General features: G+C 38.0%; 12 non-coding genes across 12 annotated transcripts; 5 read left to right on the top strand and 7 right to left on the bottom strand.

Annotated features, from left to right (window-relative positions):
- Positions 1-1,369: 1,369 nt before the first annotated feature.
- Positions 1,370-1,442, bottom strand: Trnav-cac (transfer RNA valine (anticodon CAC)). Its single transcript has one exon. It is a non-coding gene; the product is annotated as a tRNA-Val (tRNA).
- A 2,526-nt stretch (positions 1,443-3,968) lies between these two features.
- On the bottom strand, positions 3,969-4,042 carry Trnat-cgu (transfer RNA threonine (anticodon CGU)). The gene has a single exon. It is a non-coding gene; the product is annotated as a tRNA-Thr (tRNA).
- A 360-nt stretch (positions 4,043-4,402) lies between these two features.
- On the bottom strand, positions 4,403-4,475 carry Trnaa-agc (transfer RNA alanine (anticodon AGC)). The gene has a single exon. It is a non-coding gene; the product is annotated as a tRNA-Ala (tRNA).
- A 2,237-nt stretch (positions 4,476-6,712) lies between these two features.
- Trnav-cac (transfer RNA valine (anticodon CAC)) lies at positions 6,713-6,785 on the top strand. Its single transcript has one exon. It is a non-coding gene; the product is annotated as a tRNA-Val (tRNA).
- A 472-nt stretch (positions 6,786-7,257) lies between these two features.
- Trnap-agg (transfer RNA proline (anticodon AGG)) lies at positions 7,258-7,330 on the top strand. The gene has a single exon. It is a non-coding gene; the product is annotated as a tRNA-Pro (tRNA).
- A 730-nt stretch (positions 7,331-8,060) lies between these two features.
- Positions 8,061-8,133, bottom strand: Trnaa-cgc (transfer RNA alanine (anticodon CGC)). Its single transcript has one exon. It is a non-coding gene; the product is annotated as a tRNA-Ala (tRNA).
- A 510-nt stretch (positions 8,134-8,643) lies between these two features.
- Trnai-gau (transfer RNA isoleucine (anticodon GAU)) lies at positions 8,644-8,716 on the bottom strand. The gene has a single exon. It is a non-coding gene; the product is annotated as a tRNA-Ile (tRNA).
- Positions 8,717-12,274: 3,558 nt separating this feature from the next.
- On the bottom strand, positions 12,275-12,346 carry Trnap-agg (transfer RNA proline (anticodon AGG)). Its single transcript has one exon. It is a non-coding gene; the product is annotated as a tRNA-Pro (tRNA).
- Positions 12,347-14,153: 1,807 nt separating this feature from the next.
- Trnat-ugu (transfer RNA threonine (anticodon UGU)) lies at positions 14,154-14,227 on the bottom strand. The gene has a single exon. It is a non-coding gene; the product is annotated as a tRNA-Thr (tRNA).
- A 4,495-nt stretch (positions 14,228-18,722) lies between these two features.
- Trnan-guu (transfer RNA asparagine (anticodon GUU)) lies at positions 18,723-18,796 on the top strand. The gene has a single exon. It is a non-coding gene; the product is annotated as a tRNA-Asn (tRNA).
- A 1,452-nt stretch (positions 18,797-20,248) lies between these two features.
- Positions 20,249-20,321, top strand: Trnai-gau (transfer RNA isoleucine (anticodon GAU)). The gene has a single exon. It is a non-coding gene; the product is annotated as a tRNA-Ile (tRNA).
- Positions 20,322-20,883: 562 nt separating this feature from the next.
- Positions 20,884-20,956, top strand: Trnaa-cgc (transfer RNA alanine (anticodon CGC)). Its single transcript has one exon. It is a non-coding gene; the product is annotated as a tRNA-Ala (tRNA).
- The last annotated feature ends 283 nt before the right edge of the window (positions 20,957-21,239 follow it).

Genomic DNA, 21,239 nt, shown 5'->3' with positions numbered 1-21,239 from the left:
GGTTTGCTCACTTTCCGTGTCAGATAAGTTTTCTGCCATGGAATATACTTATTGGGAGCTAAGTTTTTCCTTCCTACCGGTGAATCTGACGATTTTCTTTCTGCCGCGAATGTACTTTACTGAAGGTCAAGTGAGTGTTTAGACACGAGAGTTCCTGAATGTACGTCACAGACCATGTCACGTGGCCCTATTGTGAGCCCGTCGGCATTCTCATCAGCGGGGCGGGTGGACCGCAATAAAATAGGATTTTAAAGATTTGTAAAATTCATAAAAAATTCGTGTTTCATGCAAATCGAAAAATTTTTTCGCGGTCGTTCTTCGCGTGATGTAAAGATTCAGATGAGAAAATAAAAAAAAATTCCGTTATGGGCACTTTAAAGGTTGGTTGTATGAAAAAGATAAGGACTTCCCTGTCCACCTTTGCATCACTCAATCTTTGTGCAATGTTTGTGGCTTGGAGTCCAAGTATGTGGCGATGTACCAGGCTGGGGCAGTAAATTTCCGATGTATATTTTAAACCCAGTTTTTCTTAAGAAATTCAAACCTCTACTGACAGATGACTGCGTGTTGAAGAATTTCTAGGAAAGTGAACATATCAGGAGAGTTGCCCCCTTCAAAATGGAAGACGATCGGCCAGGCATTGAGATGGGGTTTCCTTTTTTCAGAAATTTGCTCCTGTAATATTTCCTCAAATACAGTTGTAGGACAAAGAGAGACAAAAACATAGTTGAGAAAAACGGAAAATGCACTTTATTATTAGGTCTCTGTAATAAAAAATTGCTATTGAGACAACACAAAAATTTAATTTTACAGAAGGCCTGTCCGGGAGTTGAACCCGGGACCTCTCGCACCCAAGCGAGAATCATGCCACTAGACCAACAGGCCACTGCGTGTCCAAACGACCACATATTATTGTCAAAATCCACCTACAAACACAAAATACTCTCTGGCTTTCTTTTTATATTGGTGACATGGAAAGCCGCTAAAGTTTAGAGCGAGCGAAAAATCTCTCTTAATCCCCACGAAATCAACAAGCGCTTTTCATTTTAGCATGCTCTCACAAATACCGTCACCCACATTTCCTTGATTTTCTCTTACGAAGGGCTTACGCTCGAAACGTCGGCACTCGAATATCTTTATGTTTACCAAATTACCTTATTAACTCTTTTAATAAAACAAATCATTCGTTTCCACTCCCCCGCCGATGCAGCAGTCCTGAGAAAGAAAGAAACTAACCCCTTTGGGCAGAATTTAATCTTTTATGTAGGAAAGGAATTCTGATACAAAACTAAAATATTGAGTGGAACTTATTGCTTTGTTTCGATCTTTACAAAATTATTATGTTATTTATTAAAGAAAGAAAACTTATTGTTTCCGGCAGGACTTGAACCTGCGACCTTCCGCGTGTGAGGCGGACGTGATAACCACTACACTACGGAAACCATCTTAATAAGCAAGGCATTTATTGGCACGACTACTATTTCTCATTTGTAATTTGAGGGACTGATCACATGTAGTTTTTGTCACAATAATGTAATAGTCTTCGGACTGCAAAGGTCTTTGAAAACGGATATCATCTTCTCACATTTATACCTCAGTATCCTTGTTTGTTGAGTTCCTCTTTTTTGCATTGTACTGTAAAGAAAATTTCGAAGAGTAAATTTTTGATGCAGATAAAAACCTTTTTTCCCCGTTCAGTGAAAAGTAGCGGAAAAAAAGACACGTTACAAAACAAGATGCTCCATGATAAAATGTGATTGTGATCCCATCAAAAAACTATTTCTTATATTGAAAGAGAAATCCTCTTAACAAAGATTTGCTGATGTATATAGACAAGCAAAAATTAAGGATAAAATTGAACGAGTTTCTATTGTCGTCATGACCCCATTATCAAGTTTGAAAAAAGCTTATTACTTGCATCTTAAACCTGTCTTTCGTGTCTGATGACCCAGTTGAGACCCTGCCGGATCCGTAAAAACGAAGTATATCTACACAAAGGCAACAAGTCTCTAAAGTCACTCCTGAAAAACATTCACCAGTTAAAGTGATAATATTTTCGTCACAAAATGAGGCAAATAATCCGTTGTGACAAGACATCATCCTCATTTTTTCTTGATGTGATCATTTTGCAGTATAAGTCTGAATACCTACGCTTGTTATTTTTTGTGTATTTAATTCGTTGATTACATTTCAACGATGCCGGAGATGTGAAGAGACGTCTCATCACAGCTGTTTATGTTCGTACCACTCAAGGAAACAATACAGATACACACTAATAAGGCCTTCAGGGGCAACAGGTTACACTTCAACCTCAGCAGAACGGACACTGTTGGTCTACTGAGAGCACTGAGCCACCAAGGGGCAATGGACAATAATTCAAACAGACCGATGGCGTGGCCATGGGTTCCCTACTTGGTCCCTAGCTCATATTTTTTCTTGCACCATTGAAGAATCTATTGAACGTGACGACTTTGAAATGCCGCGTGTTTCCGTGCAAGGGGTGTGTTGGTGATACACTGGTTGTAATGTCGGACACAGAATCAGCAACATTTTTTTTTAATTCTGAACCACTGCCACAATTCAGTTAAAACTAAGCATAACTAAGAATCTAAAACTGTACAATGTATAAAAATTATAAAAGATTAAAAAATATACATATAACTATGTCTATTTAAAATACATCAAACAGTGATAAAAGACGCCGGACAAATATATCTACTGTGAAAATAGTAGTCTAAACAAGAAGTCTAGGGTTTGCATAGATGGCAGACAGTACAACCATCTTTTAAGAGGCTTGATAAATCACGCTTTCGTATTTGCGATTTAAAGGTATTTTAAGATTGCTTGAAAGTCTCTCCTTACTGGATAAGTTATGCCACAGTTTGGGACCAAGGTATCTTAACGAATGTTTGCCATAACTAATACAGTCAAACCTCTTTATTACGGACACCAAGGGGACAGGAATAAGTGTCCGTATTATAGAGGTGTCCGTTTTAGAGAGGTAGGCTTTATATGGATTTCGGTCTCTCAGGGACCAAGTGAACTGTCCGTAAAAGAGAGGTGTCCGTATTATAGAGGTGTCCGTAATGAGAGGTTCCACTGTACTGTTAAATCTTGGTAGCACAAAGCCAGTTTTTCTTAGCTAATAAGTATGGTTACTAGGCTGAAATAGATTATGCATTGGCCTGGGACATAAGTTATGTTTCGCCTTATACGTCAGAATACATATATCTTGGAGCCGTCTGTTGCACAGATGGGTAAATTTGCTTTATCTAAAAGCTGTTGGTATAGATCCGTTACGTTCTTCCCTGCCTCAGTGGGAACGCAGCTGCTAAGTTAAAGCATCTCGAATCGAGACCAAGCTGTACATTAAAACAGGGTACTATGGCTGCACTACCAAAGTCACGTCGATATGCTCTATAAACCAGAGCTGTTAAAAACCATCCCTCATCGTGGCGCGTATCGTTTATCTCCATCGGGTTAGGAAACTGGATTTTACAGTACAAACAACTAATTGCAGGAATATCCTGGCTTATTAATCGCCTCCACTAAGCACTGTTCGAATAAAGCGCGAAAACGAGTATGAAAACAATGGGATCAGTTCATACAGTTAGTTATTCGAGCTGTTAAAAAAAAGGTTTTCTAAGCGCGTGCTCTTCTTTTTTCAGTTCTTTCACTGAGGTTCTTTGCTGCTGATCAGAAAATCTTAAGTGGGATAATAAGCCCGATTAACCGAGACTTGATTATTCCTGTTCTTCCAAGGAACATAAAGTTCGACCAACTGATAGGGAGTTTCACTCTTGTACCAATAACCCCTAACGTCTTCTTTCCATGTTAAATGACCGAGCTGAAAATGCTCAACGAGTAAATAGTATATTCTTTGTAGTTTAACCATACAAAGGGTAAAAAAAAGGCTACTTGCAAGTTTCCATCCAAAGCGACACAGGGGTAACATAAAAGAAGATTCCAGGCACCGATGGGATTTGAACCCATGACCTCCTGTTTACGAGACAGGCGCTCTAGCCGACTGAGCTACGGCGCCGTGTGTGAAAGAATACCGTACTCAAAAACATTATGAAATGATGATTGGTAATTTTGCCATGTTAAATGTAGCAAAAAACTGCCAATTCTTTCAAAATGTTCTCTTAAATTTTTTTTGCAGCTATTTTAATGTTGGTGTAATGATTCAATTATCAATGATTTTTTTAAAATATAATAAAAAAATACTGCAGAGTTTCTCAGAATCTTCAGCATTTCCTCAAGGTTATCTTTGCTTAGAATTAAAAAGTAGTTCGTGTAACTGTATTCTCTTCCTCAAGTAAGGAATTAGGTGAGGAAAGGAAGGACAAAATGACAATTTTGAACTGTAAATTGGTGTTGAGAAAAATAAAAAGACGCCGTGTGGAGAATCCGGGTATCGATCCCGGTACCTCCCGCATGCTAAGCGGGCGCTCTACCACTTGAGCTAATCCCCCGAGATACACCATTCACTGTTTCTCGACCAGACTGTTGGCTAAGGAGTACGACTGAAAGTTGGCCGAGTTTTAGCCTTCTTATCTAAAACCTGAAATATTTCTTAAGCGTAAAACTTACTCGGTCGTCAAAAACAGCTATTATCCTAACGGCTTGTAATTTAAAAGAAAAATCTGAAAGAAACAGTCGATTCTATGTAAATTGTGAGTCTTCGACTTTAGCCCGCTAACTTGAAATCGGTTAACTCGAACTCCTGACCAACTCGAACTAATTTTACTTTTCCTTGGCTCAAATTTGCCCCGATTGCTCGAAATCTATTTTTAAAAACGTCGGTCGCTAAAACTCAAAATGTCAGACTAGGTGATTGACGTGTCAAAGTCTTTGTTGATAACGTGATTGTAGTGTATGGAGTCGCCGTTAAGGTGACTCGACCCAGTTATTTTTTGGCGGCACCATCCTACTTTGAAGCTCTCTGGTATCCCCACCTTTACCTTTATCGTAAGTCTAACACATAGAATGGATAACATATAGATCAATCTACAATAGGGCAAAAAAATTTTTTGGCGATCGGAGTAAATGACACGTTGTTATAGTGCCACGCCCCTTTGAGGTCTGAGTCGAAATTCTTCTGTTGCCGGCTTTTTTCGTGAAAATCTCTCGGCTACACATAGTGCCCATTAGTGCCTTGCGCTGAACAGAGTTTCATCAAAACCGCAAAGGCCCAATTCGAGAAATTCAGCACTTCAAAGTAGGATGGTACCGCCAAAAAATAACTGGGTCGAGTCACCTTTTGTCCTGAATATCTTTATAACATTTTCCTAAAATTCCCAAACCGTAAACGATCTTATAAAACGGTCTTTTAAAACAAACGTATTGCACAATAGTGATTCGTAATTGTGAAAGAATAAATTATTATTAGCATACTTGAAGTTCAATATCAACCCCGCTAACGTAGACTTTTTTATTCTGACAATACTATCGCGAGCCATTTAATGTGAAATAGTTTATCGAGGAATGGTCAGTCAGTCATCCGACAACAAAAATGTGTCCTAATATATACTTATTACAACACACAATATGCTATTAAGTCTAACTTGAAAAGCTTGAAAACTTAATTGTACCACGCCAGATACGAAAAACTACTAAAAAATCACTCTTAAGATGTGGCCAAAAAATATGTGAAAACGTATTCTCCATCTAATGCAGCGGCACGGAACCTCGAGGAAGAGGTACAAATAAACCCATAACTCCATAGAAAATATAACAAAAAAGGTGAAGGAATTTGTTTGCAAAATATGAATTGTCCACGGCACTATTAATGAGACTTTACTTCTTTACATAATTTTTTTTAAAGAAGGTCAAGCCATTAGGCTTCGTAACACGCCTCTGCACCGAGAGCCAATAAATGACTATTTGCTATCGTAATAAATATCCAGTGTCATGCTACTAACCACCTTCTCCCAGCCCTTTCCCCCTTAATAATTATTCCGTAATAAAATCTCTCCTTTAACGAACATCCTCTGCAGAAAACAAGAATGACAGATATCTATCGCGAACACTCATCGGTGTTGTTTCCAAAATAGTTCACAAAGTTGAATAATGAAGATAGCCCTCCCTTGCAAGAGAGGTTTTTAGCGTGGTTACATATCCTCAGTTCTTATTCGTATACTTTATTTTTGTACTTGTTGTGTGAAAATTCTTGACATTCGATTTCTAAACCGATTAGAATGACTTTAAGACACGAATTATCTTATGAATTGTCTTTTCCCAACCATTTTGCTGTTGTTGTTTTTATTTTTGAAATAACATGATATTTTCATGTACTTCCATTTTGTGTACTTTCATTATAACAGTAAAACACTTGCGAGCTATGTTTACATGTCTACCAAACCTCTTCAGCCCGAAAAATCCCAGTATCTATAAAATAAACTAAATAAAATTACAGCATGGAAACTGCTTTTTTGTGTTCACGCACTCGTTTTTTTGTATCAGAAATCTCACTCGTTCGCTGCGCTCACTCGTTTCATTTCCGATACGTTAACAACTCGTGCATAAACACCATACGCGCGCACTTTCCACGAAGTAATCTATATTTTCTCAAATTACACTTAAAAAAGTATAAACGTGATTTCCTCAAATTACAAATATAAAACTACACATGTCATTTCTTCAATCCACCACTTCCAGAAAGTAATTCAATGAGAAATAGTACCCAATAAATGCTTTCGCTTATAAGATGGTTTCCGTAGTGTAGTGGTTATCACGTCCGCCTCACACGCGGAAGGTCACAGGTTCAAGTCCTGCCGGAAACAGTATATTTTTTTTATACGTATAATTTTCTAAAGATCAAAAGAAAGCAATAAGCTCCACTCAATATTTTAGTTTTGTATCAGAATTCCTTTCCTACATAAAATATTAAACTCTGGCCAAGGGAGTTAGTTTCTTAAGAAACAGGTTGCTGCATCGGTGGGGGAGTGGAAACGAATGATTTTTTTTTTATCAACAGAGTTGTTAAGGTAATCTTCCCACCGTGAAGAGAATCGAGTGCTGACGTTTCGAGCGTAAGCCTTCCGTAAGAGCAAATCAATGAATTGTGGGTGACGCTTTCGGTGGGAGCATGCTAAAATGAAAACCGTTTGTTGATTTCGTGGGGATTAAGTGAGATTTTCCGCTCGCTCTAAACTTTTGCGACTTTCTGTGTCACCAATATGTAGAGAAAGCCACAGAGTGCTATGTGCTTGTAGGTAGATTTTGACGATAATATGTGGTCTTTGGACACGCAGTGGCCTGTTGGTCTAGTGGCATGATTCTCGCTTAGGTTGCGAGAGGTCCCGGGTTCAACTCCCGGACAGGACCTGTGCAATTAAATTTTTGTGTTGTCTCAAAAGGAATTTTTTATTATAGAGACCTAAAATACATAATACATTTTGCGTTTTTCTCAACTAGGTTTTTCTTCTCTCTGTGTTATCTAATAGTAAATTGAGAAAATATTGCAGGCACAAAAGGAAACCCCATCTCAATGGCTGGTCGACCGTCTTAAAGGGGGCAACTCTCCTGATTTGTTTACTTATCTAGAAATTCTTCAACCATGCAGTCATCTGTCAGTAGAATTTTGAATTTCTTAAGTAAAACTGAGTTTAAAATACACATTGGAAGTTTACTGCCCCTGCACGGTACATCGTCAGATACTTGGACTCCAGGCCACAAACATTGCACACTGAAAGATTGAGTGATGCGAAGACGGAAAAGGAATTCCTTATCTTTTTCATACAGCCAACCTTTAATACATCATCAACTTTTTCACAAAGTGCAATGAAAACTAGTCATAAAAAGCGGCTAGAGGTATCCTTTACTTGTGCTGCTGGATTTGAAGCTACAGTCCTCCTAAGTTACTAGACAAGGAAAGAGTTGGCACCTTTAAAATCGATTCTTTCTTTAGCGTAGTGAAGGGTTTACCGAAACACCAAGACACTGTTCCACGGCAAACGCATTGACTTATCTACATGTACTCTTGTTCGTTTGTTGTTTAAGATTGATTGTTTAAAAATAATGCTAAATAAACTACTATATAAAAAAAAAAGACGAAATGGAGAATCCGGGTATCGATCCCGGTACCTCCCGCATGCGAAGCGGGCGCTCTACCACTTGAGCTAAATCCCCGACCCCTGAAAATGGAATTAGCTTGAGCCTAGGAATTAGCTTGAGCCTAGCTTGAGACTGGAAAACGATTGGTTCGCGCTATTCAACAAGTGGCAACTTGTTGGATGGAATAGAACTCATCTCTATTTCGTTCAACTGCGTTCAACAACGTTCAACATGTTGAACGGCCTATTTCAACATTCAACACTGCATGACACACTGATCTTGCCTAGTCCCTGTACGGCTTTCTCAAAGGCCCTGACGGTCAATTCGTTTCGGTGACGTATCCGAGGCGAACGGACCACGTGATCCGAAACGGATTGCGATGAAAAACAGAGAGAGGCTTAGGAACTAGGCAAACACTGATCAACATTGTTGAACAGGAGCTGAAACATTTGTTGACCAACAAATTTTGAACCGTTTGTCACCAGCTTTAGTGGAAGTACGAAACAGGCCGGCCAGAGTTGAAGCAGGTTCCATTCAACAAAAACGTTCCACTGTAGCAAGGAAGGGGAAAAAAAGAATTCTTAATGGTCCGTGTGAGGGTCGAACTCACGACCTTGGCGTTATCAGCACCACGCTCTACCGACTGAGCTAACGGACCAGACACATCTACTGGTTGGAATTCAAATATTTAAAATTAAAATGAGTTGTTTTTTTTAATGTTAAATTTTTTTTCAGTGTTTTTAATCATATTAGCCTCGTGTGGACCGGAACAAACATCTCCAAGACGGCGTCTTGATTTTTTTGAAAAAAAAAAAACAAAAAAAAAAAAAACGGTTGTTAACAGAGGGAGAGCATGATCATTGTGGACATCAGCGACTAGTGAAGGAAGTAGTTTCCAAGACTTTTATAGGTTACACATATCGAATGGAGATTGAATGAAATTTTTCTAATTTTGAGGATCGAGAGCTTATATTATCACTACGATTGTCTAAACTTATATATAAATCTTGCGGTAAGATGAACCACAAATATGAAAAAACACAAGCGATTCATTCAACGAACAACATGGTCAAAATATTAGTCATGTTTCTTTTAGAATTCTAGAGTTGGCCAAACGAACATAAAAACATTTCCCGGCAGAATCGAACATCCTTTGATCAGTGTTGCAGGCTTTTACTGTTCCTCAAATTAAATATTTTCTTTTCTTTCGATGACATAGGTAACGTTGTCGAAGAAGAACATTGGTTGCAAAGCATATAATCTTTTTGATTTGTTTCGCCTCGTTTCGGGAACAGAAGCTCAGTTCAACTAATTAATGCTAAAATGTTTAAATCAATTTTCAAGTTGAGAGGCATAAAACGCCCACTAATAAAAACACTGGCAGCACTTACCGAGAAAAATACAGGACAGCAGGTCAGCTATCCAGAAGGGAAAGGAATGCTTTTCTTGCTTTCACGAGTAACCCTCTAAGTCCTGGATCGGAATATTCGCTATTTGGTAAAATTTGTGTCTTGCTGGAAACTCGCTCGCCACTTCAATAAAAGAAATAATGATTTGAATCGATTACTGAGCAGCGAAACGAAATCTCCCATCTCTTCAAAGGATGCACCACTTAATCAAGCAGTCAAAGCCTCGCAGCACCCAGTCAAGCCGAGAGAAGACAAGCAAGCTTCTTCAGGCGAGGATCCCTTCACTGGTTTTTTTGCTGGTTCGAACATCAGTAAAATTGAAGGCTGCACGTTCAATTTCTCTTTCAATACAGCGCCTTGCAGCAGTGGTGAAAGCTCGGCTCGGTCAAAGCCGCAAAAACGCCACGTTATCATCTCAGATGACTCAGACTCAGATTAACTTGAACTTGCTTTTGAAAAGTTAGTTTTGACAAATCCAGGGACGTTTTAAACATGTATCGAACCGTTAAGAAAAGTAAACTTCGCCGTGTTTGAGTCTTCATTCATAATGTTTATCATTCGATCGATATTTTTAGACCTTTGGACATGCGTGTCATCATTTGCAGCGTGTCAACATTCATCCACTTTTGACGTTTGACAGATGATTGTCATTTCAATCACTCTTAAATGGTTTTCTCTTTTTTTTACATGATGACTTGCGAGTGAAAATAAAATTAAACTTCCTATAAACATGCCTCTTAAATTGATGCCCTATTTACATTTGTTTCATAGGATTTTGTTACCACTTTCCTCCTCTAGCCTTAAACTTACACTCTTACAAACGTCCCACCGAAAAAAAAGCAAACAAACAGAAAAAAATGAATAAGTTATTTACCGGTCTAGGTCGGTCCGTATGGGAAAAAACTGTGCCCTTGGTCTTGAGTACGGCCCTCGGCCTTTGGCCTCGGGCCGTACTCAAGACCTCGGGCACAGTTTTTTCCCATACGGACCTCCCGCCCGGTAAATAACATATATATACACGACAAAAAATATGGCGAGGGAAAAAAGAAGATAGCATTTCCTTCAGAATTTTCGCGTGCATCTGATCCTTTCTTTGCCATCTGCAAAGTCCTTTTATAAGCATAATGTATAGGTATGAGTTCATTTGCCGTCGACCTTGCCAGTCAAGTCAATATCCCTTCCTTCGCGGACAGTGATTTCCCGAGGTTAAAGTATACAGTCCCTTATTTTTCTGAGGCGTTACCGTGATTTGTGATCCTTCAAGACTGGATCTTGTTGTTACCCGCATACTGGGAGGCTAAACTCAGTATCGTCTAGGAGGAGAGCAGTTTTCGTGTTGTTTGGATCGAAAATTATTGTTGTTATGTTGTAGACTATTTGTATTAACAAGTAGGTGATTCTTCGATCTTTTCTTACATAGCGTAGGGTTGTTTTCCTTCTCTTGACAACACTTAGAGCAATCATTTTAAGGAGAATTATATGCCCGAATATCAGACCAGTTTTGCCTGAATACAACAAATTTCTTTGGCGAGTGTGTGTGTGTGGGGTGGGGATTGCTGCAGCCCCAGGCTCCTCCCCCCTCACGCCCCTTACGCTTATGGTGACAGAGTCGATTTAAATGATTACTTCAGATTCCCAGCAACTTACCGGTAAAAGATTAATTTATCGGATGAACTGTCACTAAGCTGCACATGAAAAATTTTCAAATTTTGAGCTTGTCGGCAGTTTAGTTGTGACCTTAAGAGTGTCGTTTTTTGTCTTCTGGGCTCAGTTGTTCGAAAGCCGACTAACGCTAATCCACGATTAAACGTTAACCGAGGTTTTCATCCCGCTTCTTAAAAATATTAATATATTATTAATATATTATTATTACTATTTTTATTATTATTATTATTATTATTATTATTATTATGAGAGATACGTATTTTGTTTATTTTTTTCTTTTCTTTTTATCAAGTGGAACTGATTTGAAAATGCCGAATTTCATTTTTTTAAAACTTCATGACATTTGGGTTTTTTTTCTTTTTCTTTACAAAAACATTATTGCTTGAAAATATTATCTTTTTTTTAATCGAAATGAAAAGTGAATAGGTTTTTAATAGCTCTTTTTTTTAATAGCTCTTTTTGATATACTTTTAAGTTGTAAATAGCAATTTGTGTGGAATATTTTAATAAAGAATTATTATTTTAAATCATTTATTTTATTATTATTATTATTATTATTATTATTATTATTATTATTATTATTATTATGCTAAAGTAATGTCTTAAAGTCGGAATTGAGGGTCCATTTTTTTTTAAAAATCTTTTATATGTACAAGTATTTAAACTCGAATGACAGTCCATTTTAACCCAAGATTAGCTTAATCGCGCTTCCAACAGCTGGGTCTGGGTATCGATGCCGAGGAATCGGCATCGATACCCAGATTCTTCAATGACCACCCTGTTAAACAATGTATTAACGGTGTTTGCTCCTTTTTGCAACCTTTTTAATGCTACAAAGCACTTATATTACATAAAACGCTAAGAAAGCAATCGATTTTAAAGGTACCAACTATGTAGTAAATGCTGGTTGTAAGGAAAAGGGTAAGGACTACGAGCATGATTTTAAGTGACTCGGAATCGTATAAATTGAAGGAAAAAAGCCTTATTTCTTCAAATCGTCTGAAGAAACTACACGTTAGAATGAGGGCGACAAACGGCGATCGTGGACAAAGCCTAGTTGAGGAAAAACGCAAAACAGGCTTCATATATTGGTCTCTGTAATACAAATTATTAGTTAATCAAAACAGAAATTTAATTACACAGGGCCAGTCCGGGAGTCGAACCCGGGACCTCTCGCGCCCTAAGCGAGAATCATGCCACTAGACCAACAGACCATATTATTGTCAAAATCTGCCCACAAACACATGGCAGTCTGTGGCATTTCTCTAGATATTGGTCACTCAAAAAGTCGCAAACGTTAAGAGGGAAAAATCATCTCTTAATCCCCACGGAATCAACGAACGCTTTTCATTTGACTAATTTATTATTGTTTTTCAAGTTACCACGCTCCCACTGATACCGTTACCCACAATTCCTTGATTTGCTCTTACGAAGGGCCAACTCTCGAAACGTCAGCACTCGAATCTCCTTATGGTGGCCAAATTACCGTGCCAATTCTGTTGATAAACCAAACATTCGTTTCTGAAAAACCACAGTCTTCTGAAGATAAGACAGAAGTACCACCGAAAAGAACAAAAAAGGCTTCCAAAAGGACAGCTAAAGGTAGACCAGTCAGGCCACCCACAGGTTCTTGGAAAACAGAGGATGACATTGATCATCCCCTACAGCTAGGCGATTCAGATGACACATAAGATATTAAGGAAGTCTTTATCTGAAAAAATTCTTGAAAAGAGTGAAATGGAGTTAACCCCAACCCCTAAGCCCTGGTCGACCTCCCCGGAGTTCTGTGCAAGCTCCTCATTATCCAATGCCACTCAGAATTGACCATCTTGATAAAGAGTCTGCAAAGGCCACATTTGGCAAAAAGAACAGCAAGCTTTGTACAATACTTTATAAAAAGGAACAAAAAAAAAAAAAAAAAACATGGAAGTGCTGTGTATGTGACATCCCTTTGTGCCTACAGTTTGATCGCAACTGCGTTCACAAGTGGCACACACCTCAGTGTGATCAGTACTGTGACTGATCTCTTTGCAGTGTGAAACATAAAAGAAAAGATTTTTCTTAGAATGCTGATGCTTAATAAAGAGTTCAGATGTAGAGTGGGCTAAAGCAGACTGTAATAACACATGCAGATTACTGTTTTTTGATAGAGATAGATATTTTTGATATTTGATAGAGTTTTGAAGAAAAAATTCTAGTGTTTTGGGGGCAAAGCAGTGCAAAGATTGAGACGTTGTTGAATTTGTGGTTTTGTTTCATATTGTACTTTTTAGAGTATTGTTCTCTTTAAAGCTTTTTTTGTTAGATTTAAAATTAGACACCAAAGTTGATGATCATAATAAATTGCCTTGTTCTCTTCAGAATAATATGCATTGTGAATGTTGCGCAATTTTACTTGCAAAAGTGGCTGACGAGAAACCTCCATAACTTTTTATCTTTTGATGAAATGGCATTGAATTTTCTGGGATACAAGGTGACATGTAAATGTAAAAAAAAAAAAAAAAAAAAAAACCATGAGAAGGTTTTCTAACAAGCCTGCGCTCTTCTTGTTTCAGTTCTGTTAACTGAGGGAGCCTATTCCTTATGAGCCCGGTGACTTCCCTTGGGTTTCCTCGCCATTAGTGTTTAAACAATAATAAATAATTTTTGCATTTGTACAATTTATGGCAAAACAATAAACTGAAACTGAAATTGAAACTCTTCTTTCACTGAGGTTCTTTGCTGATGATCAGAAAATCTTTTAAAAGTGAGATAATAACTCCGATGAACCGTGACTTTATTATTCCTGTATTTCTTAGGAACGTAAGTTTCGTCGAACTGATAATGAGTTTCACTGTTACCAATAAACCATTTTCTAACGTCGTCTTTCCATGTTAAAAGACCGAGCTGAAAATGTTCAACGAGTAAACATGGAAACTTTTCATGGCTATAGTAAATACTTTGTAGTTTAACCATACAAAAAAAAGGCTACTTGCAATTTTCCATCCAAAGCGACACAGGGGTAGGATAAAAGAACATCCCAGGCACCGGTGGGATTTGAACCCATGACCTCCTGTTTACAAGACAGGCGCTCTAACCAACTGAGCTACGGCGCCGTGTGTGAAAGAAAACGGAACTCAAAAACGTTATGAAATGATGATTGGTAATAAGCCGTGTCAAATGTAGCAATGAATTTCCAGTTTTTTAAACATTTGTTCTTAATTTTTTTTGCAGCTATTTAATGTTTGTGTAATGATTTAACGATCGGTGATTTTATCTAACATATTAAGAAATGGATTTAATGTAGAGTTCTTTAGAATCTCCAGAATTTCCTCCAGGCTATCTTTACTTGGTATTTAAACGTTGTTCGTCCAACTGTATTCTCCTCCCTCAATTAATGAATTAGGTGAGGAAAGGAAGGGCGAAATAACAATTTGAAACTGGAAATTGGTGTTGAGAAAAATAAAAAGATCGACGCGGTGTGGAGAATCCGGGTATCAATCCCGGTACCTCAAGCATGCTAAACGGGCGCTCTTCTACTTGAGCTAATCCCCCGAGATACACCATTCACTATTTCTCGACCAGACTGTTGGACACAGAAAGTTGACCGAGTTTTAGCCTACTTATCTTACACCTGAAATATTCTTTAGTCTAAAACTTACTCGGTCGTCAAAAACAATTATTATCCTAACGGCTTGTAATTTAAAAGAAAAATCTGAAAGAAACAGTTCTTATTGAGACAACACAAAAATTGAATTACACAGGGCCTTTCCGGGAGTTGAACCCGGGACCTCTCGCACCCTAAGCGAGAATCATGCAACTAGACCAACAGGCCACTGCGTGTCCAAACGAATACACATTTTCATCAAAATTTGCCTACAAACACATAGCACTCCTTGACTTTCTCTACATATTGGTGACATAGAGAGCCGCAAAAGTTTAGAGCTAGCGAAAAATCTCTCTTAATCCCCACAAAATAAACAAACGCTTTTCATGTTACCATGCTCCCATCAATAGCGTCACCCACAATTCCTTGATTTGCTCTTACGAAGGGCTCACGCTCGAAACGTCAGCAGTTGAATCTCTTTATGTTTACCAAATTACCGTATTAACGCTTTTATTTTATTGAAACAAATCATTCGTTTCCACTCCCCCACCGATGCAGCAACACTGTTTCTTGAGAAACTAACCCCCTTGGTCAGAATTTAATCTTTTGTGTAGGAAAGGAATTCTGATACAAAACTAAAATATTGAGTGGAACTTATTGCTTTTCTTTCGATCTTTACAAAATTATATGTTGTTTATAAAGAAAGAAAAATTATTGTTTCCGGCAGGACATGAACTTCCGCGTGTGAGGCGGACGTGATAACCACTTCACTACGGAAACCATCTTAATAAGCGAAAGCATTTATTTGGCAAGACTATTGTTTCTCTTTGACTCATCATCTCGAAGTGGTGGATTGACGGAAGAAATGACATTTGTAGACGGCTAGTTGGGAAAAACTATCTACCTTATTGGGCGCAGTCGCAAAGCGACGGAGTAAAACGAGTACGAATACAACGGGATCAGTTCAAACAGTTAGTTATTCGAACTGTAAAAAAAAAGAAAAAAGGTTTTCTAAGCGCTTACTCTTCTTGTTTCAGTTCTTTCACTGAGATTCTTTGCTGCTGATCAGAAAATCTTAAGTAGGATAATAAGTCCAATTAACCGTGACGTTTTTTATTTCCGTACGTCCAAGGAACGTAAGGTTCGACCAACTGATAGGGAGTTTCTCTCTAGTACCAATAAACCATTTTCTAGCGTCGTCTTTCCATGTCAAAAGACCGAGCTGAAAATGTTCAACGAGTAAGCATGGAAACGTTTCATGGTAATAGTATATTCTTTGTAGTTTAATCATACAAAGTTGTAAAAGAAAAAGGCTCCTTGCAATTTTCCATCCAAAGCGACACAGGGGTAAGATAAAAGGAGATTCCAGGCACCTATGGGATTTGAACCCATGACCTCCTGTCTACTAGACAGGCGCTATAACCAACTGAGCTACGGCGCCCTGTGTGAAAGATTGCGGTACTTAAAAACGTTATGAAATGATTGGTAATTAGCCGTGTCAAATAAAGCGATATACTGCCAGTTCTTTCAACATTTGCTCTTAAATTTTTTTGCAGCTATTTTAATGTTGGTGTAATGATTCAATTGGCGATGACTTTTTTTGTAACGTAATAAGAAATGGATTTAATGTAGAGTTCCTGAGAATCTACAGCATTTCCTCTATTTTATTTTTGCTTAGCTTTAAGAGTGGTTCGTCTAACTGTATTCTCTTCCTCAATTAAGGAATTATGCGAGGAGCGAAAGGGCAAAATGACAATCAGTGAACTGTAAATTGGTGTTGAGAAAAATAAAAAGACGCCGTGTGGAGAATCCGGGTATCGATCCCGGTACCTTCTACATGCTAAGCGGGCGCTCTACCACTTGAGCTAATCCCCTGAGATACACCATTCACTGTTTCTCGACCAGACTGTTGGCTAAGGAGTACGACTGAAAGTTGACCGAGTTTTAGTCTTCTTATCTATCACCTAAAACTTACTCGGTCGTCAAAAATTATTATTATTATCCTTACGGCTTGTAATTTAAAAGAAACATCTGAAAGAAACAGTCCATGTAAATTGAAAGTTTTCGACTGAATCCCTCTAACTTAAACTTTGTTAACTCGAACTCCTCGCCAATTAGATCTCATTTTACTTTTCCTTAGCTCAAATTTGCCGCGATAACTCGAAATCTATTTTAAAAAATTTCGGGGGCTAAACCTCAAAAAGTGAGAACATAGGTGATTGACGTATCTTCTTAACATTTTTTCTAAAATTCTCAAACGAAACGATCTTATGTAAATGTTCTTAAAGACAAACGTATTGCACCATAGTGACTCGTAATTGTGAAAGAATAAATTAATAACAGCATACTTGAAGTTCAATAACAACCCGGCTAACTCGAACTACTTTTGTTTTTCGTTAGAAGTTCGAGTTAGCGTGGTTGTAGTGTCTTTGTGCTTATTTTAGCATTAAAATCGAAGCCAACTAAGACGCTCATCATGTACACTTACAGTAGAGTGTTTTGTGATGACAAAAGATCAGAAGTGAGAAAGTGATAGGATTATTTTCCTTTAGATTTTAACGAAAAAGTACAGTAACAACTAAAACTGGCTCATAAAATTGATCCTTTATTTAGTTTAAAACGCCCTCACTGATATTTCTAAGTTCCCTCACAAGTTGTCCAGGTCAGTTGAGTCATTCATATCCTGAAAGTTTCGTTGGAAAATGTCTGACCAATTTCGAGATAATGGACTTTAGTTGAAATGACGGGCTTTGCGTTATCGTTGCTGTGGTAGCAACTGTCGCTTGGAAACAAACGAAAAATAAAATCATAGGTTGAAAATGTAGTGTAGTATGACGAAAATCGAAGCATACCCTCTACCAAGGGCAGAAAAACTGTTGCGAGACTCCTAAAGGTTAAGGAGGGGTACACCCCCGCTCCAATAATTTTTCACGTAAATGATTTAGGGCCAAACTATGGGCAACCGTCAGTTCATCTTTAAAAGGTTGTGTGACGAAACAAATGAAAAAAAAAATGTTTCAGGTCCCAAAAGCTATCTGTAATTTGATACTCGTCATGGAATTGTAACATCCTACTGGGCACTACTAATGTTTGGTTAAGAAAAGATAACTCCTGCTAGATGAGATTAAAACAAATGTTGTTCACATCATTTTAAAGAAGAGAGATTGCTTCATTAGAAAAGCAGAGGAATTTCAGAAATTTTCAAAAAACATGTGCAATAGCGATTACTTAAATTTTGTAACAGCTGATTCGAAATACCTTTCAACTTTGAGCGCAGTAATCATGTGGGAAAAATTCTCTGCTCATCCAACAAAACTCCTTTAAAGAAACGAACACTGAAAAGTAAACGTCCTTGAAGTTAAGAGAATAAAATCCCATCGTTTAACTGAATATTTTGCGGACAAAAGTGTTTTTCAAAGCGACTAAAAAAAACAAAAAGACACAAATTGTATGTTCGCTGCCATGGTAACGAGATACGTTTCATATACCTCTTGTTTTCAAACGGCTCGCTCGCATCTCGACTTTGAAAATATCGCAAAAGTACGTGCCAGTGATTAGTTTAATAGTTAAGCTTATCAATTCTAGAGTAAGCATAAAAGCAGTATTTAAGGTCAATTTCAGTTTTTAACTGGCTGAGAGTTGAGATGGCGTTCTATTGCATTAGTTTTGGCCAACAAAGGGGAAGACAATCAATTGATTTAAAGCCGATCAATACTGCGGACGTTCGTTTTAAGAACATTGTAAGAGAAGTACAGTAGGACAAAGTGTGAGGAGTACAGAAGGTTAGAACTAAAAAAGGTAGTTAATCGGTCTGATCGTTGCCTAATTGCTCAGCGAATGTGACGTCTATATTTGTGGGAAAGGAAACCCAATAGTTTTCATTTTAGCACGAGGAAGAGATACATTGTAGATCGGAAAAATTACCTGAGAATGGCAGAATCTCTTAGTTTCCCTGAAGCATCGCTTATCAGCCAACTCTTCTTTTTGGGATGATCTTTCAACATGTCTCCGTGGCGCAATCGGTTAGCGCGTTCGGCTGTTAACCGAAAGGTTGGTGGTTCAAGCCCACCCGGGGACGATACTGTTATTTTACTGGTGCTTCACTGTAACAAAGAAATATGGAAAATCACCTTTCTAGTCACAATTGGTTTTTTTTGGGTTCTACTTGGGTGCGTCGCAGAATATTTCTTTTAGTGGCGAGCGAGGTCCCAGCAAGACACAAATTTTACCGAAATGTATTTCTTTTAGTAGTTTATTAGCCTGTATCGTTATGTATTCCGACTGGGTCATTCAGCCTCTTTATAAACCACTCCTTGTGAATATCACACCACTTGATGCCGGCCAGTTTACTCGAGGCTATTTTTCCTCGATTATTTGCTAAGATAGTTTATAGTTTTTCTTACAGTCTCTTTTTTACTTTGGCTTGGTGTGATTGAAATTTCTACATGCTTTTGTTTGCTTCGTTTTTCGCTGCCTCTATTTGCGTTGTCACTTATATTTAGATTTCGCACATATCTCTGTACTTTAACTGTTGTAATAAACTATACGCGTATATCAATGTAACCATGCACATATTTCGCTGTAACTAAACGCATTTATCACTGTACCGTGACTCTTGTAATAAACTCGATCGCTGGCGGCTCCCTCCACATACTGTTGTGTTGTTTGCGTACAACTTATAATAGAAATGTTTTCTATGCGGCTGAGCGTAGCGAAAGAGAATAGAATAGCGACTATTCCGATCGATCCAGGGCTTAGAGGGTTACTCGTGAACGCAAGAGTAGCGTCCTTTCCCTTCTGGATAGCTGACCTACTGTGTTGTATATTTCTCGGCAAGTGCTGCCAGTTCTTGGACCAGCGAGCGTTTTATGTCTCTCAACTTGAAAATTGAGTTAAACATTTGAGCAATAATTAGTTGAACTGAGCTTCTAATTCCGAAACCAGGCGAAACTGAACTGACACTGTCATCCACCTTTTGCAACCAATATTCTTCTTTAACAACGTTACCTATTAAAAAAAAAAAATTAAGTTGAGGAACAGTAAACGCCTGCAGCACTGATCAAAGGCTGTTTGATTCTGCCAGGAAATTTTTTATGTTCGTTTGGCCAACTCTAGAATTCTAAAAGAAGCATGTCAATGAATTGGTCTATGTTGTTCGATGGATGAATCGCTTGGGTGTTTTCATATTTGTGGTTCATCTTACCGAAAAATTTATATATAAGTTTAGAAAATCTTAGTGATAATGTAAGCTCTCGATCCTCAAAATTAGAAAAATTTCAGTCAATCTCCTCCAGTCGATATGTGTAACCTATAAAGCTCTTTGAAACTACTTCCTTCATTGGTCGCAGATGTCCAAAATGATCATGTACTCCCTTTGTAAAAAACTTTCTTTTTCTTTTGAAAACAATCAAGACGCCGTCTTGAAGATGTTTGTTCCGGTCCACACGAGGCTATTTCGATTAAAAAACATCGAGCAAACCACTCATCATTTCAATTTTGAATATTTGTATTCCAACCAGTAGATGTGTCTGGTCCGTTAGCTCAGTCGGTAGAGGGTGGTGCTGATAACGCCAAGGTCGTGAGTGCGACCCTCACACGGACCATTAAGAGTTTTTTTTCTTTATTGCTACAGTGGAAACGTTTCTGTTGAGTGGAAACTGCTTCAACTCTGGACGGCCACTTTCGTACTTCCACTAAGACTGCAAAGGCGAATGTTAATAATCTGTTACAAAATTTTATGGTAGAACGTTCGTCTGGATATTGTTCCGTTAAATAACAAGTGCTGGATAAAGATTCATACATAGAATTCTAGGAGGAGGCTTGTCCTTTTCTGCGGAACGCCTGATCCACATGTTTGGGAGGCAAGGCAATGATCGCTTATTGATTGAGTCTAACTATTAGGCATTAGTTCTTAATAAAGAATAAAGTCAGTAAGTCTTCCGTTTCAGTCCCTCATTAGATTCATGTAGTTGTTTTACATCGTCCATTTTCACTAATGAAGGTATGTTTTGTCCAACCTAGAACTGGAAATATCTGCGAATTCCCTTTTCTAAGTCAGAGGCAGGCACATGTTGCCATCACATCCTATTGTTTTTTTCTAATTTTGGCTTTCATTTATTTTCCCTGTAGTTATTACTTTAAAGGAAAGTTTCATTTTCAGGGGATGGGGATTTAGCTCAAGTGGTAGAGCGCCCGCTTCGCATGCGGGAGGTACCGGGATCGATACCCGGATTCTCCATTTGTTATTTTTTGTATAGTTTCTTTAGCATTATTTTTAAACAATCAATCTTAAACAATAAACCAACAAGGGTACATTAAGTAAATACGTCAATGCGTTTGCCGTGAAGCAGTGTCTTGGTGTTTCAGTAAACCCTTTTTCTGTCAGTTAACACTCTTTTTAGTGTTGTCTTAAAGTTATGTTACTTCACGCCGCTAAATCGATTTAAAGGTGCCAACACTTTCTTTCTTTGGTAACTTAGGAGGAATATAGCTTCAAATCCAAAAGCACAAGTAAAGGATAC

The sequence above is a fragment of the Pavona decussata genome, unplaced genomic scaffold, assembly GCF_977016875.1.
Source record: "Pavona decussata unplaced genomic scaffold, jaPavDecu1.1 SCAFFOLD_156, whole genome shotgun sequence".
In the NCBI taxonomy this organism is placed as follows: Eukaryota; Metazoa; Cnidaria; class Anthozoa; order Scleractinia; family Agariciidae; genus Pavona; species Pavona decussata.
This window is presented reverse-complemented; position numbering and strand designations above follow the sequence as displayed.